The sequence below is a fragment of the Ammospiza nelsoni genome, chromosome 1, assembly GCF_027579445.1.
Source record: "Ammospiza nelsoni isolate bAmmNel1 chromosome 1, bAmmNel1.pri, whole genome shotgun sequence".
Lineage (NCBI taxonomy): Eukaryota > Metazoa > Chordata > Aves > Passeriformes > Passerellidae > Ammospiza > Ammospiza nelsoni.
The window spans coordinates 95,162,362-95,176,903 of record NC_080633.1 but is presented as its reverse complement, the minus strand read 5'-3'; positions in this window follow the sequence as shown (position 1 = coordinate 95,176,903).

Below are 14,542 nucleotides of genomic sequence, written 5' to 3'. Positions count from 1 at the left end.
TTCTTATGCCTGTATTGGCACAGCTAGATATGAGGAGGTTACAAAGCTGTTAAAAATGAGGCTTTTCTCAAATGTCTTCCAATTTATTATTGGAAGCCTATTGTTTGGCTACAATAGGGCACATTATGTGGATTTGAGACCTTCCTTTGGATCCACCCTGCCCTAGGAGCTGCAAATGTCAGTCCATGTGCCACATGGTAGAGTAATTTCCACGTGAGCCAAAAATTTTTGTGCCTTATAAGCAAGACTTTACGTGTGTCTGCAAGGAGGATTGTCCAGCCCCTGCACAGATGGGCAGGAGGATGGATGTGGCTCAAGACCTCTCTGCTGTCTGCAGTAGCAAGACTACTCAAAAGGACTAAGGAGAGAGGGGTGAGGACTGGGAAGGGTGATGATTTACTGCCCTTCCTGACTCTGCCTTCTTACCCCCACCACACCCGATGGCAGAGCAGGCTTGGGTGTTCCTGGGTGCCTTGTTTGTGTCCTTTGTCAGTGCTTAAGGGTGCAGAGAAAAATGCCAGCCTTAAAGCAGCTGTGAAGGATCATTGTTTATTTGTCTTGTCGATGTGGGGTAAACTCTCAGTTGCAGATGATAGCACTTTGCTGTGTGCTGCACATGTACAGCCAATGAATTCTTCATCTAAGAGCTAGGGAAGGACTGGTGTTTTCGTGTCCACTCTGAAGGAAGTGTTTTAATGAAGGGCAGTAAGTCAAGTTACTTTGAACTCCCTTTATGTGTGATTTTGTGTTTGCTATGTCCTGTGCTTAAAGACCTTTATATAACAAATTCAGTCTGGGACCATCACAGATGACTTTCACTGTCCAAAGTAGGGTAGGGAAATATTTTGTTTGCATTTGGTATTTCATGTTAAATAGCAGAATATGCAGGACATAGTGGCTTCTGGTAAGTGTGTATCATAGCTGATGTTCAACAGTGCAGTAGTAAAACATTGCACTATTTTGAAACAATTACTTAAGTAATACTGTATTGTGGCTAAAATAACACGACCTTCACCTATCTACCTGTTGTAAAACTTCACCTCAAAGGATCCATTCTAACAGTGCAATTTATCTTTCATGCAACTCTAGATTTACTAAGCTCAGCCTGAACTCAGTTCTCTGCCTTTGATCAGTATATTAATTTAACTGAAGAGCCTCTGAAACAAAAGGAACATTGATAGAATGGAAGCAGAGGATAGAGAGAACACAGCAATACAAGCCTTTCTTGCAAAAGGAAGTTGCCCTGAAGAAGTAGCAATAGATCAAACACTCTTCATCACCAGGAATGTCTATGGTAATTGAAGTTAACACGGGAACATTTGTCTTATTGACACATCGTTTGTTTAAAAAGTAAACTCGGTTTGACTCATAGACTGTAATGATCAGTTTGTAACATGTGGTGGAAGAATTTTTAAAGGCTGTCTTGTGAGGTTTTTTAGCAGTAAAATCTGGTACAAGGAGGGGCTGCAAGAGGTTGGGACAGGGAAGAGTTGTGGCTATTGAAGGAGAAACGCTGAGCAGTTCTTGGGAGAGACTGTAAGAGAAAAGTTTATTGGTTTTCCCACTATTTTTTTTTCTGAAGCTTGTGTGCAGCAAAAAACTCCTCAAAACATCAGGAATACTTGTGTGCTTTTGTCTGCTGGTGACTACCCTGGGGGCTATGCCCTCCAGTGAATGGTTTAATGACATAGAGCAAGCAAGCCCCATGTCACTGAACATTCTTGCACAGCCCTTCAGGAAGATAATATATGTCCACACTTCCTGCATGTAGGGTGGAGGCAGACATGCCCCCACGCAGGGCCATGGGGCTACTGCTGTCTCTCCCTGCAGACATTTCTCTTCTCTACCCTGATTACTCTGATACATGAATTTCAGGAGTTCCTCTGAGCTGGATGGCATCCTGCATCCTGTTTTTCCATTCAGCATCCTGTTTTTCCATTAAATACTGGGTTTCTATGTAAAAAGTACTGGCAGTAAACGACACTTTAATAATCCTTAATTATTTTGTGGGGAAATGTCTTCAAACCTCTTTTTGCCTGGGGCATTTAACACCTCTGGCTATGTCCATGTATGAGAGTGCATGTGCTTGAATATGTGTGTGTGTGTGTGTGTGTGTGTGTGTATTTAGGAATGAGTGTCCAGAGTTTGCCATGCACATTTTCTTGCACAAAAGAGACAAAAAAAAACTGTCTCACCATCACTAAAAAGAGCAGTAGCAGTGCTCATTTAAGAAAAAGAACACCCTCCTCACCAGTACCACATTTGTGATGATTGCTGTTATTGAAGCAGTTTATTAAGTACACAAGAAAGTCCAATACAACAAATTCAGAGGGAGAGAAAAGTTTTAAAGGCCAACACAACAGCTCTTCTGTGAATCTATTCATTATAGAGTCATTTGGGTTGGTCACTACTTTAGAGGGAAAGTGATTTTTTGGGGGGAAAATAAAAGGAAAAAAAAATTTACAAAAGCCAAAGTTCTCTAAATTTTTTTCCTCCTTTCCCTCAGCTCAATTTTCTGATAATCTCTGGTATTCACTGAATCAAATGGTGACTGCTGATTGTTTTGATGATAAATTGCCTGCAGTGCATGTGGGACTAATTACGAGATGGCACATTTCATTCTGCCACCTGTATAAACTATATTTTAGACAGGCACAATAAGGGAAGTATTCCCAACAACACAACATTTGGAAAAGCTGCAGACCTTTTCCCTGTTCCCTCCCCCACCCTTACTAAGGGAAAAATTTGTAATAAAGAGTTGGGTCTTGTGTCTATAATATGGGAAAAACCTGAGGGAATAGAAGGATGAGGAAGAAATCAACCTGGAGGATCTGCAAGGAAGGAGAAGTGGGGTTCTGGGAGAAAAGAAAGAGAAGGGCAATATGTCCACAGAGAAAGAGAGATCAAAGGGAGTAAAAGACCTGAAAGCAATAAGATTGTTTTGGCACATGAGAGGGAGATGATGAGGCTTAGGAAGTTGGCCTGGGGAAGTAGCTGCTCAAAAGGTACAGGCAAAGAGCTAAGAAGAAAGAGACAAAATCTGGGTCAGACCCTCCTTGCTGACTGAAGACTGCTTGATATGGTTTGGAAAAGTGAAACAGGGTGAATTCTGACCTTCTCTGAATCACTGGCTTGGCTAGGACATAAGCATTGCAATCACATGAGGCCAAAGGGAAACCACAGATGCTTTTTGCCTAACCTTTCTCTTGCTTCTTCTTGGAGGTGAGGTGGTGTACAATTTTGATTAGTATTCTTTTGAAAGAAGACCACTTTTTTTTTTTTTTTTGTGAAGGAGAAAACTCTAAATCATTACAAACCATTCTATAAGTTGCGCTTGGTATTTGTCTCAGTGTGTATAAAACAATGGGACAGAATATTCGACTTCTTTTGGGTTTTTTGAAAAAGGAGTCCTTATTTTCTATAGCTGTCTACACATTGTTTTTCTGCCTTTGCCTTTGCTCTCTGCAGATGTCAAGAGAGTGCAAGTGTGCATGAAGGTCCTTGAGTATGAGAGAGAATAAGAGCTAGAATTGTTATTTCATCCTGTGTTCTACACAGTGATGTTGTCATGGCCCCTTACAATAGCAAATAAATAATCTTCCTCCTGTCTTCTCTGCTCCAATAATGGTGCTTGTATCTTCCATCTTGTCCAAAGGTCCCAGTGCAATAGCTGACATACAATAGCACATCACTGCTGCTCATCCATGCATGCATGCATGTATATGTTTTTAGATATTATCATCACATTGACTGGCTGGAGCCAGCTTTTGGTTATATAGTCTTCAAATACTCTAGAAGTCCCTTACTGCCATTGTGTTTTGTACATTGCATTACACCCCACAGGGATATCACCAGGATACCAGTAATATCGCTTTGTGATACGCTTGTAATCTCCCAGAACAAGTATTTGTGACCTAATCTGTGTGTATCACTCTTTTCCTGCCCAGTTGCCATTCAAGCACAAAGAAATTATTTAAAAGAGAATTATCTTCATGTGTGTTTTTGCTGTTCCTCTTGCAAGAGACTATAAAAGTCATGGTCACTTTCTTAAGCCTTTCCTTGTCACCACAAGAGACAGCATTTCCAGCGATGCAGACTCTTGTCTTTTTCCTGGTGTTCCTGAGAAGAAGAGATCAGACTCATTCTGAACGAGTTGAGTGTCCGTCAGATTTTCCCTAAAAACTCCTGAATGCACTGCCCACCTTCTCAAACTGCTATGGAGGGTTTGGGGGGATAAGGATCCCACAGAATTTATGCACATATGTCCTAGGTAGAAGAAAGAGACACAAGTTAGTACTCCCACCAAAGACTGCTTGAAGAGTGAATGCATCTATGCCATTTGACTCCAGAGAAGAGACTCAGGAAAAAATGGGAGGACACAATGCTGGGAATGCAGAAGCATGATGAAATGTCTTCTCCTGGTAAAATTCTGCTGCGTCTTGCCCTTCAGCAAATACAGGTAAATCTGAACCTGAAGCTCAAAGGTGAGAAACAGAGTCTGTCTAAACTTCACTGGCAATGACACTATGCAGAGTTTCTCTTTTGTCATCCATCCATCCAGCCAGCCAGCTAGCCAGCCAGACACCTGGTTATACTTTGGAAAATCATAGCCATTTGCAGGGTTTTTTATACTGTAACACGCTGTAATTTTGCCTTTAACTTTCCTCGTGCATAAGATTGGTTTATGGACTACCTTTACAGATCAACTATTAGGAATGCCAGGGGAAAAAAAAATGCAAAAGCAGCAGATTGGTAGAAAAGTATCAGTGTGAAGTCTCAACAATAAATTACTATTCTGTGGTAATAGTGTAATTTTGGATTTGATTTGATGGATTTCCTTTGTCTTCAGATCTGAGTGTATATGAGACAACTTTGAGTAGAAAACAGTATATAAATCTTGTAGTGGACACCTGTGCAGCAAAAGCATTGCCTTCCAAGGAAGGGTTGAGCCTGTAGCTGTGGGATAAAGGAGTCTTCTTGGACACACAGACAGGAGGGATGGGGAGCTGGGGACCTGAAAACTGGAAAGTGGGAGAAAAAAATAGAAAGCTGTGGAAGAGTCCTGGAGTCTTCTGAGACATCAAATTTCCTTGAATCTTTTTGATCCCCAAATCAAACTTCCTCTCCAGTGTCTGTATTTTTGTTCCATCTCTGTATCAAATGAAAACAGTAATGGCATTGAAGTTAAATAAGCCGCTCTTTTTTACTGTTATAAGTAATAAATCTGTTTAAAGATACATTACTACTTTTCTTGAGGGATAATTTAGACTATGTATCAAAAGGAAAATCAATAGTTTTTTCCTTTACAAATAATTACCTGTTTGACTCCTTTCTATTTTTTCTTTTTTATTTATTTTGTCTCAAAATATTTCTTCTGAATACTAAAGGTGTCTTCTGCCTTAACTCCAAACCAGTAACACTTGCAGCACAGAAACAGCAAAATTATCCCAGAAAGCCTTACCTGAGGTGGTTTCAAAGGCCAATTATGCTTTGCAGAAAGTAGCCAGAGATTCAGGGGTTGGCATGAGCTCCTGTCCACTGCACTACAGCATGCAGAGAGTGAAACCCATGTCCTGAAAAAATGAACACTAATGTGGTCAGAACAGTACTGGCTGTGAAAGCTTTAATTTCAATCAGGTAAGGTTTCTCAAGGAGATATTGTTTAGGTTTCTAGACCAAAAAAAGTTTAGGACCATCTGAGACAGATTAAAAATAAGAGGTGGGAAAACAGGAAACTATTTTAATAACATAATGTTTCCATAACTTCTCCTCATTATGTACCTATGAGAAAAAATATTTTGCTTATTCATACTTTTTAGTTTGGCAAAATCTGTGCTTCTGTGTTCCCTTTCCATTTTATTGATGAAACAACCATTAGCTCTGAAGTATCAGGGAAGAACAGTAACCAAATAAAAAAGTTTTTTCTTCCAAAATATAATGCTTTGAAGAAACCTTTTAAAAAGTCAAAGATGAAAGTACCTGAAAACATGAGATAGTCTGTGTGATGTTCTGTCTTTTCTACTCTCCTGTTCTTTTGAGCCTAATCTTCATATATTTAGCCTTGGACTATCAGTGGTTCTTCAATTTTTTTTTTTCTTTTTTGATTTTAGTTTTGAGACAACTCTTAAGTGTTTTTTTATCAGTATTATTAAAGTAGCATGACTTTGTGTGGACATGTTTTAAGTTTGCCCCTTTCTGCAATCTTCACCTGTAGTTGTGTTTGAGGTAATTATATCAAGCCAGATTTTAAATGAATTAGCTGAAATAGTGGCATGAGCAGAGTTGCTGCTCACCTTCGACTGTGTCAGCATGTTTCACCAGGGCAAGCTGGGCTCTAACTCCATCAGGGTGCACAATTATTACAGCTAGGCTGGATATGTCAATAGGAATTGCAACCACATGTTCCAGTTACAGAGCAAATGCACTTTAAGGTTGTTTAATAGAATTCTTACACTATTTGCATCATAAGCATAGTCAAGACTATTAAAACTGCCCAAGACAGTTTGGAACTGGTTAAATATATTCACTGTTCACTTCACTGAAGCTCAAAGACAAACTCATCTGTGAGTGGTATAGTTTTATTCTTCTGGAACTCCACAGTATTTCTGTCAGAGATTTTCTGAGCAGGGGAACATGACCCCCCCCCATTTTCTGAGGAAGCTTTCTCTTTGAATGCTTCATTTGTGAAAAACCATGAGGTTTTTTAATCTTGGGCTCACTGATACTTTCTGTAGCTCCTGGCTGCTCATGTTTTAGCTGAAGTAGGATGGTGTTCATCTCATCTAGTACAGGCTCAATTCTCCAAAGAAAAAAAATAAGAAGCAAATTTTTAAGACTCAGCATCTTGCATTTCCTGATTGTCTGTTTAGGCTGATATTTAGTTCTAATGAAGGATAAATAGTTGGCAGAGGCACATTTCTCTCACTTTCAGGGGAAAGGTGTGTGGGAGTGAGGGGCTAAGAAAGTTTTAATGAAAATGCACATGGTTAGAGAAGACAACATTCATTTGAGCGTTCTTGTTCCTTCTTCACTGTCTGGAAAGCATTTGAAGTGATAACAGGGAGACAACTAAAAGTGGATGGTGAGTAGTAGGCAGAAGTTGTTAAAGGTGAAAAAGGCATTTCATGATGGAGACCTACTGAGGGATCTAAGATTCTCTTCAATGTGCACATTAATAACACCTTAAACAAGTGCCAAACTAAAACTGTTGAAAAGGGCTGGAAAAATATTCATTCATGTCCTATTAAGATAGTCTTAAATTCTACTCTTCAAAAATAGATCATAGTGTATGTAAACTTTCTGTTGAACAAACAGGAGGCAAGTCCACCCTTTCAAGGCTGGATATATTTTTATCTCAAAGTAACAGTAACTTCTTCTACTGCTTTTACTTTTTCTCCATAAAAGTAAAAAATGTAGCTAGCAGCAGAGGTAGTTGTAGTGCCAGTTCTGCAAAGCATTTAAGAATGTGCTGAAGTGCTTCCCTATGCAACAAAGCCCTAGCACATGCTTTATCTTAAGCATGTGCTCAAGTCCCATTGAAAGCATCAATGTTTAAACATGTGTCTAAATGCTTTGCTGTACCAGAGCTCTGGGCACAATTCTTTGTCCTTTGAAGCCAATGGGAATTTTTCCAGTCCTTTCAATAGGTATCCCATCAAACAATAAATCTCAAATGTTAAATAATCAAACCAGAAAATCAAAAAAGAAATTTGTTAAAGGTAGTTGCTGACTACATTAAAATAACAAATAAATATTTTAAAAAAGCAGGATGTGGTCAGAGCTATTTCAAAAGTAGACGCAAAGAGAGATTCATTCAATAAATTCTTTGTTCAGTTGTATATTAAGCATGTTCGTTCTGTTAAGCTATAAACCTGTATTTACATAATTTTTTGATGTTTCAGTTCACTGTGGCCCTGATTCAGCAAATTACTTAAACAGGTGCTTTGCTTTCTACATCTCCAAGTCCAAAAGTCAAAGTGGATCCACATGTATTTGTGGCCTGTCAATGAAATGGAGCCTAGAAGATGGCTTTGCTGAATGTCAGATCACAAAACCTTCCTCCACAAAGAAATGACTATCCAGAGAAGTATTCAATATATAATAATTTTACAACCTGTGTCTTCTCCCAGTCTGACACTACAAAAAACATTTTATAAAATAGAAAAAATGACAAAAAGCAAACAAAAAGAAGGCAAGTTAATCAGAGCATTGCATTCATTTGATGATGGTTTAACTTTTCAGGCTAAGAACAGGTTAATAAAGTTAATTTACTCATTGCAGGATTCTTGGAAATTATACAGCTATTCCATCAAAGGCAAGAGACCAGATAGAGACCACTAAACTATTGTTCTGGGTGGCAACAAATATAATACAGAAGGTCAGATTGAAGCAAATTTCCAAACTGGATGAAAATAAAGCTTAAAGTTTTCAGGTTAGATGCACATTTCTCAACTGAAATATTATTCTTTTATTGTTACATAGTAAGAGTTATTATGGCAGAAAATTTTTTCTTAGTAATTCCTTTTTTGTTGTATAACTTGATATCTATATCACATTAGAAACCTACACGGTATCTTTATAAAATAAATTGACACGTTGCATTACCCCTCAATATGACAATTTTACTTTCTTGACACAGAAGGCATGACAACGTTCTGTTTAAATGCTGCAAGGCTGAAGCAAAGAGAGGCATGCTGCTGTTTGCTTTGTGAAGCTTCAGTCCTTGGTAGTGCATTGTCTTTGCCACTCGGGCTGTGCAAACCTGAGCACTGCTCTCCTACCCTCTGCTGACTGCTCTCCCTCTTCAACAGGGAAGGGACACAAATTGCTCAGGTGGCTTGGCCATGGTGGCCGGACAACCCTCTCAGTGCATAAGAGGCAAAATTAACTCATGACATGGGGACATCTCCAGGCTTCTGACCACTCAGTGTCTAGGTGGGACCCTCATCTTACCTACAATATTGATTGCACATTATAAGCAAATTATGGATGAAATCCAAAGTGAACTGATTCATTCTTTGAGCATCAGAAGCATTTTCTACCTTTTAAGACAGTTACAAAAGCAGAACAAGTGATTCTGGAAACATTCCCTCCTACATACCTGGTCTGAGCCCAGAACAATTCCCTTTGACATTTCGTGGCTTTTCTGCCTTTCTGCCTCCATCTTTAGGATTTCCTGAGTGTACCCAGGAAAGGAATTGCCTTACCTGACGGTTAGGCTTTGGAAGCCTCACTGTATCTGCTGTGTTTGTGGTGCTCTTGGCCCAAGGCTGGCCAGGCCAGTGCATTGTTTCAGTGCTGGACATTGCTTCAGCTTCTTTTGTCTGTAAAATGGGAATGGAAGTGTGTAATACGTGGAAAGCTGATGATGCATGAAACACTGCAAAAATGAAGTGCAACATAAAGGCCAAGTCATTTTATAATTGTTTTCTGACTAAAACTGAATTAGATTCTCAGTGTCAGAGCATTGAATGATACACTCCCATAGATTATAATGTGGCATGATAACATAGTCAGGTGTTGGTAAAAGCAAACTGATATTCCTAATCAGTCAACTTTATTAACCTCATAGAAAGGAACACAGCAAGTAGATATTGCCTTTCCTTTGTATTTTGTTAGCAACCTGCTATTGCCGTCATAACATATTATGAGCAAAACTGCGCTGCAGATAAAACATCTGTTTTGAATAAGCAGGTGTATGGCAATTTCAGAACCAAACCCCAAATCCTAATTAAAGGTTGCTATTCCCATTTAACAAAAAGTGTTACTGAAAGTTAACTGCAGTATAACAGTAGCATATGGATGCACACACTCTTCCCATTATCAGGAGTCACCTAATAAGCAAGTGGATCCACAGCTTCCACAAGTTCTCCAGTGGCTTTTCTTTTTCCATTTTTCAGTGATGCGTTATAACATAAACAACATCACATTTTAAGCAATTAAAAAGAGGGTGTTGGACACCTTTGTATCTGAAAAACTGGTATTTTTAAGACAAATGGTGACCATTTCATTGCTACTAGTGGCATTTCCCATTTACACCATGTTAACTCTTGTTTGAATTAATGGCTCTGCTCCTGATCCTAGCTTTATTAACAGCTGTTCTAAGATCAATGGAGGATTCTGCTGCTGCTATAAAACATTTGATTTCACTTGTCCAACTTAAAAGGTGGAGAGTGCTCTGCTCTGTTTGGACCTCTTAGTAATTAAATCTATTTTGGAAGGGTTACTGGCTGTTTTAGGTAGATGATTAATAATCCTGTTTCTTAAAAAGTAATTAGGAGAACTAGAGAATTCAGACAAGTCAAATACTTTCCTCCAGATGTCATCTGGATCTAGAAGGTTACGAAAATGTAGACACAACCTGAAAAGCATAGATCATAAAGCAGGAGCCTTTTAGTGCTTTTGAAGGAGAGGGAAACTTGAGACCTGGGCTAAAACAGTCTTCCATCAACCCTTTAGATCAACTTCACCACAAAGTCTGTGAGACCTTGGAAATAAAGCAGTTGAGCAGAGGGCTAAAAAGACCATGAAAGTGGTTAAATTTGGTGCTATCATAGACAGTAAATCCAGAAGTTATAAATTATCCTACCCCTACTTCAATAACAGCTTGAGACATTTTGTACAGAGGGCCCAAATGCACAAAAACTGCTATGTGCTACTGGAAAAGAAGGAGAGAAAGAGAGACAAGATGATGGTACATTGACTGTACTATAGCCAAATAATACTAAGATTCAAACCTATCCCAGGTACTTTTAGAGGAAGGCAAAACTTAGCAAACATCAAGTGAAGAAGTCAAGCTTTGAGTCAATACCCAGAAAAAGCCACTTCTCAGCCCCTAAAAATGATGCAGTGGAAGATGTACATTGTGTAATTAAACATTAATGTGATACAAGTACCTCATGAAGCACTGCTCTGCTCTCATACAGTGTTACCTTCAAACTTGGTCATTCCTCCCACACTCTCATGCATGCATTTGGATACTGGTTTAAAACTTTGTTACTTTCATGGTTAATGCTTATTTTTGCTTGCCTACTAACACTACTGATGATGAACTTAGACTCTTTAAAATGTCTTGAATGTTTAAAGGAATAAAAATTTAAAAACTTTCAGTCTTCTCTTATAATCTTGTGACTCTCAGCTATTCTAGCAGCCTGTGGGAGAAACACTCTGAAAAGAGTTGCGTATTTATGAGTAGGATTTAAAGGCACAGTGCCCCACAGATAAATGCATTTCATCAAATTCCAGTAGGTATGATACTGAGCTTATTGCTTAAGAGTTCCTACATCTGTCTTGCTTGGAGTAAATTCTCCTTTTCGTGTATGAGACATGAAGACATCCCATTCTAATCCTTGCTTAATACAATGTGTTTGAGGTGTGATTCTTGTTGTGCGCAATGCTGTACAAATGCCAAAGACAAATCTTGTCTTTCTTTAAACTTCTCACAAACCATCATAATTTCTTTGAAAGTTAAGCATTTTTTTTTTTTTTTTGCTTGAATGAACAGAAAACATGTATATTCAATGCGGGGGGAATTATAGCTTGAAATGTCAGGACTGATGGAATAAAGGAAAAGGATAAATGTTCTTGTTAACTACTTTACCATGTTGAAGTGAACAAAGTAGAATGGAAATAACTTATCCAAAGTGATGTAGAGTGTGCCAGATTTTATGGCAAGACATAAGATTCATGGCTGTTACAATGTTATTTTATTTTTATTGTGCTGGATGCCAAGCAAATGAAGGACATGGAATATTTTGTTGGTGCTTTACTTGTAGGTGATTCAGTCCGAAATACAACCCACCTTTTCTTTTTTATTGTTTTTTTCCTTTTTTTAATAGTCATTGGACTGGCTTTAGAAAAATTATTGTTCAAGACTGAAAAGTGGTGGGAATACTCAGTGTTATTAGCAAAAACTGAGCAGAGCTTCAAGCTATGTAACATTTTTTTTAAAAAACATTGTGGTAGGCTTAACAGCTTGCTGCTTTTTAAGCCTTTGGGGAGCACCTGGCTCACATTTGCAAGCTTTTCTTCATGTTCAGGAGGGTGTGAAACTTACACTCCAGAGGCAAAAGCTGAGATTTGTTTACTCCTAATGTGGCTCCTTTCTATAGCAAGAATATATATATGGATACATATATGTACATTTTTATATTAAAAATACGCTTATAATATGTATACTCTTTTAGACCTAAATTATCCCAGCACAGGAAATTGCAAACTTTTGTGAGTCACCGTGAAACGAATATGGAGAAGGCTTTCTCGTGCCATGAACTCCAGAAAGTTTATTATTCACTTTTTGCCACAAAGAGGTCAACAATGCAAAGGCAGGAGGAAGCAGAATTGAGTTCATCTGTTGATGATCACCAAAGAGAAATCAGCAATTTCTTTTCAGGATGAACTTTCAGTCATACTGAATTTTGTCCTATAGCCTATTTGTATTTCTATCATAATCTAGCACTGCCAGAAATCTCAGCTATGCTGAAGACTGCTATTGTTATAATACATAAACAGTATGGGTTATTTTAATGGACATATTGCCTTAAACTGAATTTTCACCATCTGTTCTGCCCCTAATTTTGAATGCAAAAGAACATATTTCACAATTACATCTGTAAGTAATGATATAAGTAATTTAAATGCATGTATATGTTCACACAATGCAGCAGACAGCTGGGATATTTTTTTCTTTCAGGCACAAATCAAGAGAAGAAATCTACTAACTCCTCAAATAGCACTTCCCCCCTTCCCTTCTTGTTCCCCATTTAGTGAAGCTGTTCTAGTGCAGGCACAGGTTTTCCAACAAGCCAATTTTGCTGTGCCTAGGAGTTAAAAGCTTCCTCAGTAAACTAATGCGCAAACTCATTTTTACAATGCTTCCCCTGTCTTCACCCAAATCCCCTCTGGCTTGAATGACAGTTTGGCAGATGCAAGGCATTAAATCAATCAGTTTCAATAGATGTTCAGGAGGAGACAGGTCAGGCTGTGTGGGCCAGTCTCTCTCTGCTTCTGGCTTTGCTTTCATGCCATCCTTTTACACAGGCTTTGGCAAAAGTGCCCTTCTGCAGGTGAATCTTGGACTGCCTGGGATGCAAGCTGCCTGCCACAGAGGGGGATTCACTGCAGCAGAAATGGAGCACAAACTTATCAGAATATGATAACCACAGCTATGTGGAAGGCTTCTATGAGACAATAAAGAAAGGAGACTATTTTGACTCCTATTTGCAAAATGTCCATTTTCAAAGAAGACCTTTGACTAGAATTTCATTCCTCTGCCAGTGTTTGTAAGGTCACGAGGCATCAGTATAGCCACTCAAGTCGTGCTATTCACTACAGCTAAATATTGACTGAATTCCTTGATACTTTGCAAAGAGATCTATTCAATGAGAATTTAAGATGTATAAAAAAATGACTTCTTGAAGCTGTTATTTAGATAAAAGCTAATTTAACAAATCTTATTCAAAGGAAATAAGGAAATCTGTTACAGTTGGATGGGGTTTGGAGGATACTAGTGTCCTTCATATGTGTCACATGCATTTAGTTACCTGTATGTACCTGCTGACACTTGCTTGTCATGTCTGCTAGCAAAATGAACTGGGATACCAGAACTCACTGTAGCAGGATGAGAAGAGGAGGCAATTGTAAATTTCTAGAACAAAATTTTAACAGGGAGTTTATTCCTATTGTTTAGTGCAAATTGCTACTAGGGATTAGAGAGGCTTTTATTTCCTGTATTATCATTGCCTTTTTATGCAGCTGTACATTTACTACTGCTAGATTTTTGCCATCTATGAAATAGATAACAGCAGTCAATTTGCATGGGCCTTATATTGTAGTTTGATAGTATTCTCTACAATGGTGCCCTTCAGACCATACTGCATTTCTTACTTTTTAACTGATAACATCTTTTTTATTGTAAGGAGGTCATAGGCAGAAACAATGAAATGCTGATTTACGATGACTGTCCCTAAAAGCTTACAGAGTTGCAAATGATGGAAGAAAATTATCAGTGAATATTTAGGTAAGGTGAGTGGAGTCATGCATTAGGAAAATTGGAACTGTGTTGGAGATATTGGACATTCAGATTTTCTTACAGTATCTTGAAATTTATAACATTTTAGCAACTGGCTCTTTTCTCCACAGGGGTTGGGTGATTAGGTGTGTAACCACATATAAGATGTAGTCAGATAATAGCTGTATGGCTATTGATATGCCAAGGAATGAAGAAGTGCTGGGGCCAGCCTCTGATATGGGTTGCATTTGGTGCTGCATCCCAGTCAGTCCAAAGAGAGTGGGAAGACTGTACCCATCTCCATCCCTCCATGGGTTTCATGTGACTGAAACAAATCTCAGGATTAGTTTGTCAGCAGGGTTGAGGTGGGTACCATCAATACAGAAAGGAAAGCTCCTCTGAACTGAAGTGAGGACCATAGAAACTGATTTTTCAAAATGATTAAACAAAAAACCCTCTAGTTTATAAGTGGATCTGTCACAGTGTAAAGGAATTTTATAAAATCTTACTATGAAGGGAAGAGACTGTTTTCTC